This window comes from Pteropus alecto, unplaced genomic scaffold (genome assembly GCF_000325575.1).
Source record: "Pteropus alecto unplaced genomic scaffold, ASM32557v1 scaffold270, whole genome shotgun sequence".
Taxonomy (NCBI): Eukaryota; Metazoa; Chordata; class Mammalia; order Chiroptera; family Pteropodidae; genus Pteropus; species Pteropus alecto.
In genome coordinates, this window is record NW_006430735.1 from 9086833 (window position 1) to 9093564 (window position 6732).

The following is a 6732-nucleotide window of genomic DNA, read 5'->3' on the forward strand; positions in this document are numbered from 1 at the left end:
TAACACAGCCCTAGCTGGGGTAGGAGTAATTTTCTATCTCTTATTTCTCCACTAAAAGGGTAAAAATACCAAATATAAAATCTATTATGAAAGAAAATTCTAAATGTTAAGTACTATTTTTCATGCAATGTGTTATTTTCCCATTCTCTACTCTGAGCTAGCAAAACTGACATGTTTTCATAGCTGAACCCTTCTTCTAAACTAATATATTTTAGGAATAAATCTTGAAGTAAAGATGAAAGAAAGGTAAGGAGGTATGAATTACCTCACAGTGAAACAATAATAAGGTATTGTGCTTTTCTATGTAGCACTGTCCTCACTATTATACCATACTATTGTCCCTTGGGATATCCCCAATTACCCTAGGAGTTAAAGAAAGCATGGATAATTACTCTAGATTCGAAGGCATTTCTCAAGGTCACACTGCTGGGTGAGCCAAACCCAAACTTGATTCCTCTGAATCCAATTATGGAGCTTTTTGAATTTGCCTATAAAACTTGACCTTACATTCCTAGCTCTCAATTTAGGATAAAGATCTGAAAGGGAAGATGTAAATTAATAATTAAACATAGCATTTTGATTAGGCCTATATCTAAGAATCGGCATTAGTATAAATGTGGGTGGTATGTAGGCTAACACAACCTAAGAAATATTTTCAGGGTTCTAGGAAGTAAGGACCTGTATACTTATTTTCTCTGGCAGCTTAATGCTAGACAATGTACTAGCTCTGAAGTAACCATTTCTCTCTTCCTCTTCCTTAAAGCATAAAGTAACAGATGGACTATCTCAACTAAAAATGTCATCACTTTATTGACCAAGCTTCTACTAGATTTCATAGTAACTGTATGAGAACTATGATTTCTCCTTTTAGGGACTAAGGGGGCTTAATTATTATTCAGGAAAACCTTTCCCCCCGCCCCATTCTCCCATTTCAAATGTTATTCCATTTTTAAGATGCTTACATTTTTCTCATTCTACAATATTGTCTTATATAAGAAGTATTTCCTTTCTGACTCATAACTCAATACTCAGACTGTTAGACCATACCACCTGCTAGAGGGTGACATGCATCTCATTAAAGATAGCTGCCATTATTAATGATCAAGCACAGTTCAATGAGTACAGTAAAACTTTAAACATAAGCATAAAGCAAAACGCTAAAGATAAATTAGGGCTGCAATGAAACTCAAGTTCAATAAAGCATCTGGCTGAAATATCTATACTCAGCTTCAGTCTAATACACTAGAAAATACTGGCTGTTGAGTATGAACTACGGGCTGTCTACATAACAAATATGCATACTTTAATCTCTCATTCATCCTGCAACTAAGCCTCAACTTAAATTTTGAAACCTAACCTAAAAACTTTTAATAGAAACTCTACATAAATATAAATTGACAGAATCTATCTCTTTTGTGGGGGCACATTTTATGAATTGCATATTATATGCATTAGTGTGGTACAAGGAATATGTTAAATGTTTTAAATTCGTTGATCCAAATTTCCCTTCTGCTTTCATATGGAATAAAATAACAAAATGCATTTCTCAAGATACTATTGTTTATAATTTACCATTGTTTTCCTGAATGTGAGACAGGGTCTAATTTATGGCATTATGCTGCTCTGTTTCTTTATCTTATCAAATAATGCCATTTTCTGCCTTTTTCACCCAAATTGCATGTACTACTCACAAAACTAAAGATGCATCTTTTAATTAACTGCTTATTTTATTTTCCCCAGGAACAATGAATTGTAGAGTTACTTTCTCAAGACTTACTGTTTCCTTTCCTTTTATCTCAGGCCTCACTATACATTCAACATGTCCTCCTCTGAAGTACCAACCATCCTATCTAGCTGAGAAGTGATGGATACAGATCCTAAATCACACTGCACACTCCGTTCCTGGCACCTCATACCCAAAAGATATCAACAAACTGGATGGCATTCAGAGAACAGCCAGAAAAAAATGATTAAAAGATGGAAGTACTGATTTATGAGGAAAAATGAAAACATGAAATTTATATAGCTTGGCAAAATAACTGGGGTGGCGTATGATAATTGTCTACAAGCATTTGAAGAATGTAAACAGCAAGAGAAAAGAGGGAACTTTTTAGGTTGGTCTAGGGAAAAAGCAGAACGAGAGGATAGAATTGAAGAAATGGGAGAGAGATGCTAAGAGGGAGTGTTTGCTAATCAATTGCAGATTCTGAAAAATAACAACATGAAGTCTTAAGAGAAAAACCTGCATCACTTGCTTTTAGGTTACAATCAGGGTTGACCTGCATTGAGAAATGGCAAGTGGGAGAATAGTATCTGTTTTTTATGCGCATGTTCAATATTTGTGCTGGCCTTTTCAATTTACCAAGTGCTTTCACATGCATTATCTCGTCAAATTATCACAATGACCTTATATCATTATCAATTCATCTTAAATAAGAAAAAAACTGAAGGTCACTTTTGCATAAGTATTGAGGCAAACAGGAAAAACACAAGTAAAACATCTCTAACCCTGAGTTTATAATCTCTTACAACACAATCTAATTCAATGCAATGAAATTGAGACCACCCACACACAATCTAGATAAAGAATTTAAGGATATGTTTTAAGGAACGGTCTATTATTTATTCTACCTGTTTTCTTGCAGGAGTGGCTTAAATATAAAATATTACTTGGGCAAAAATTTGTGCTGAGTAATCTTCAGTGCTAAAGATGGCCCAGTGTGAAAGTGATTCCTGCTTTAGTTGTCTGGTTACCCTTCTCACTTTGGTGGTGGATTCTGTCATGTCTTCACTCCCTAATTCTGTTAACAGCAGCCCTCAGATCATTCATTAACACTGATTGTGGAGATCCAATTTATATGATACTCACCCCTTGAAAAGGTATTTATTGTACAATTCAAATCAAATTCTTAAAGAGATGGAGCTCAAATGTGCTGAGATGTCATTTGCATTTTATTGGCAAGTTTTAGGTCATGAATCCTTTTAGCCCCCTACTACATGCTGGTCTCCAGTGGAGATATACATGGCGAATAATCCAGATATGAACACTATGGTTTCTAACTAGGACTTTGGGTCTAAATCTACTAAAGGTTTTACATTGATGAACCAACCTAAAATATGTATGAGCTGTGAATGCACCTTTTGCAGAGGTAAGAGCCTAGACTCTATTCTGTTTCATGCTTCCTTTTCTCTAGTCCTTTTCTCTTAGCTCTCTCTGGGTTATTGATGGAAAGAAGGACACAATTCTTACCCATTAGGAAACTCCAAAGCACTTATACCATATTAGCTATGGGGAAGATGTGAAAGAATTAAGCCCAAAGTAAACAATCCAATGAGAGCAAAGGATTTTCTCCAAATTAGAAGAGACTTCTTTCTAGAATTGAGATCTTTTAGAAATTTTGCTCTTCATCCTGGGATTTGTGGAGCTTTGCACAAAATGTGTGTACTTGATCTAGAACATACAAAACCCTGATATGAAGGAGTATAAGAAGATTGGGAACAGGAAATATTGACCTTCACTCTAAAAACTATAGGACTTATTCTAAATATAGGAAAGAGTTTAGCAGGTGAAGATTTTTCACCTAACAGCCATTCTGAAATACTATCACCAAAATAGTAGCATTTACGTATAGCCAGCCCTCCCTATTAGATCTTAGGTGACTGAAAGTTTTTTAGTGTATATGATCTAGATCAGTATGTCTCAAACTTTAATGTATATATTAGTCACTAAATGATCTTATTAAAGTGTAGGTTTTGATATAATAAGTTTAGGTTAGGGCCTGAGATGCTAAGTTCTATAAAATTCCAGATGATCATGTTGATGCTGTTGGTCCACGGACTACATTTAGAATAGCAAGACTCTATAGGGTATTTTCATTCTGGCTGAATGATATCAATGAAAAATGGCTATGAACCAGTCATATGCATTTCATGGAAAATTTACATTAGATTTAAATTCCTCATTTCATACGACATTAACAGAATGCATTCAGGCAATAAAGCAAACACATATTTGTAGTTTTATTTATGTAAAAATTTTATAACATTTTCCTTCTTTTAATTCAAGCTCATTTTTTATAAATGTGTTTCTAAGTCCATGCCCTTATGCTCCTCCTATTTTGGAGAAGGGCCTATGGTAGCATAGCAAGAAAGGTCAACTAGCCACTACCCTAATGATTAAGGCCTCGTATGTAGAGACCACTGGTGCTTTTCCCAAACAGGGTTAATATAGAGTTACTATATTTATTTCTGATGAAAGCATTAATTTCTAAAATTTAAAATGATAGCATTTAGCATTTCTTCCTTTTTTTCATATAGAAGGCACCTCAGGAAAAAAAAAAGTTACTGGCCTACTGTGACTTCTGATACACTTTCTGCAAGAAATTTTTAAGTTATGGCCCCAAAAGTGGTCTTTCACCCTTCTTTCTGAAGGCTAAAATGCAAACCAGGTTGAAGAACCCACGAGTGGCTGCTTTGGCGGGTAGAGGAGGGGCTGTCCAGACACAGTGAATCACCAAGGAAACATAAGGCCTATTTTTCTGTGAAGCTAAACTTCAAAAAACAAGCCAAGAGACACAAAGGGAAAAGTGTGACTGTTCTGAAAGCAAAAACAAACGAATATCTCCAGAGGGGATTAGTCTTCCTGCTTAGAAGTAACCAAAGCAAAGAAAGCTAAGCCTGCTTTAACTGGGAAGAGCACCTGCCCAACAGACAAGTATGAGCTAATTGAATAGCAAATAGCGCCTATGTGGAGGACTAATATCAAGTTACATACTTTCACTATCAAGACTGAATTTTCCAAATCCAGTTCTTTCTCCTGGACATTGGAGATTATCCCTATCCAGGCCCAACCCCTCGCTGAATGCCAATGTGCCCTTTATGTCCATCCTAGCAGCCTGTCTTCCAGGTTCTGTCTAGCAGGGTATCCCCTGTTTCCCCAAACGGCTTTAATTGTTGGAAACTACTTCCTTAAATTGGAGCGAAAATTTAAGTCTAATTTATGAAGAAAGTTTTGGCATTTGGAGAACAAGTTTAATTTCACTTGTATAAGGGAACCCTTCAAATAATAATTATAAAAGGCTATCCTATCCCTCTGAAATAATCCTACTTTCAGTTTAATCATCTCATATGGCGGTATGCAGATTTTTTTTTTTTTTTTTACCATCTGATTACCATCTCATTTTCAATGGCTCTTTTAAAATATATTGGCTAAACATAAGACTCCAGATGTAACCTAACAAGTGCAGAGTAAGTTTGGATTTTTAACTCCCACAATCTGGAGGTTGTATTTCCATTAACAAAGTATAAAATCACTCTGCTCTTTATCATAAATTTTGTCAACGATTAATGTCTGTTTTTATATAAACCAATATTAAGTTAAATTCCCCCCAACTTGTGTTGTGTAGTGGAAGTTTTAATCTAAGGGTGGGGCTTCACGTTTATTCCATCGATTTTCAGCTTGTTAGCTTTAGCCCACTGTTTAAGTGGACAGTCCTTTGAATTTTTATTTTGTTACGGAGAATATTAGATATTCCTCACAAATTAGGCTATTGAAAATTTGATAAGCAGCCCGTCTATTTTGTTATCCAAGTCAACTGTTGAAAATATCAAATAGAAAAAGGCCCAAAGCAGATATAAATGCAGGTTCATAGACTTTCAGTATATTTTATCAGCCAAATACAGATTTGCTTAAATGCTTCATCTTCTCCCTTTTTCACTCTTTCATTTACTGGCCTTAAGCAAGACTCATATTTGGGAGAACACATCAGACCTAAAAGAGTCCTCACTTTGATTAGTGGTTTTTCTCACTCCTCTTTTCAGTTTTTTTTCCTTCCTAGAGGTAAGATAATACTCAAGACTAAAGATAATACTCAAATACTAAAGTCTCAAAACACTACTTGAGATAAGACTCAAGCCGAAGAAGGACTTGCTCTAGGCTCCATAAGTCTTAAGGACTGCACTATACTGCTTCCCAGAATATAAGGGATTTCACTGGACATTCAAGGAGGCCAGATTAGAGAGTTAAGTGACTCACGCTTTGGAAATTTAAACAATGACTTCAGATCAGCTATTGTGGCAGGAAATACTCCTCATGGATAAATTTTAGTTCCTTAAACTAAAAACAAAATAAAATAAAATTTAGACTGTTGGCAACTTTACTTCAAGGGACAATGTGGTATCCCAGCAAGTCAGCAGTTTAGGCTGTCAGTCTGCCCACAGAGTTAGATTTTGTTGAAGGCAAAATGCTCAGTGTGGTAACTAATCAGCACACTCTCTCCAAACATCCCCTGCCTTTATTTTCAGTTGCTTGTTACTTCAATTCACACCGATTTACCCTCCCTCACAACTCAACCCACAACTTTCTCATTGCCTGACCTGAGACATGGATAGCAATTTTCAGTGTAATCAGCCAGAGGATGTAATCAGTGCAATTAACAGATGGATTGGGAATACTACATGAAGCCTAAATTAAAATTCCACTAAAATTGCTATACTGTATCTGTAAATACCCACACTAAACAAATATTTTGTGGGATGAGTTTCTCACAGTGGGATGATAACTTTAACGTAAAACTTCTGAAAGAGTTCAGCCCTCAGCCTTATCTTCAGTTTACTGACCCAGTGTACTTTAATGAACACCTACAGTATGTCTATTCTTATGATGAAAGAAAGTAAAATAGGATGTGATATCTTTCCTCAAGGAAGATTGCTGTGTTAAATAAATAAGTTTTA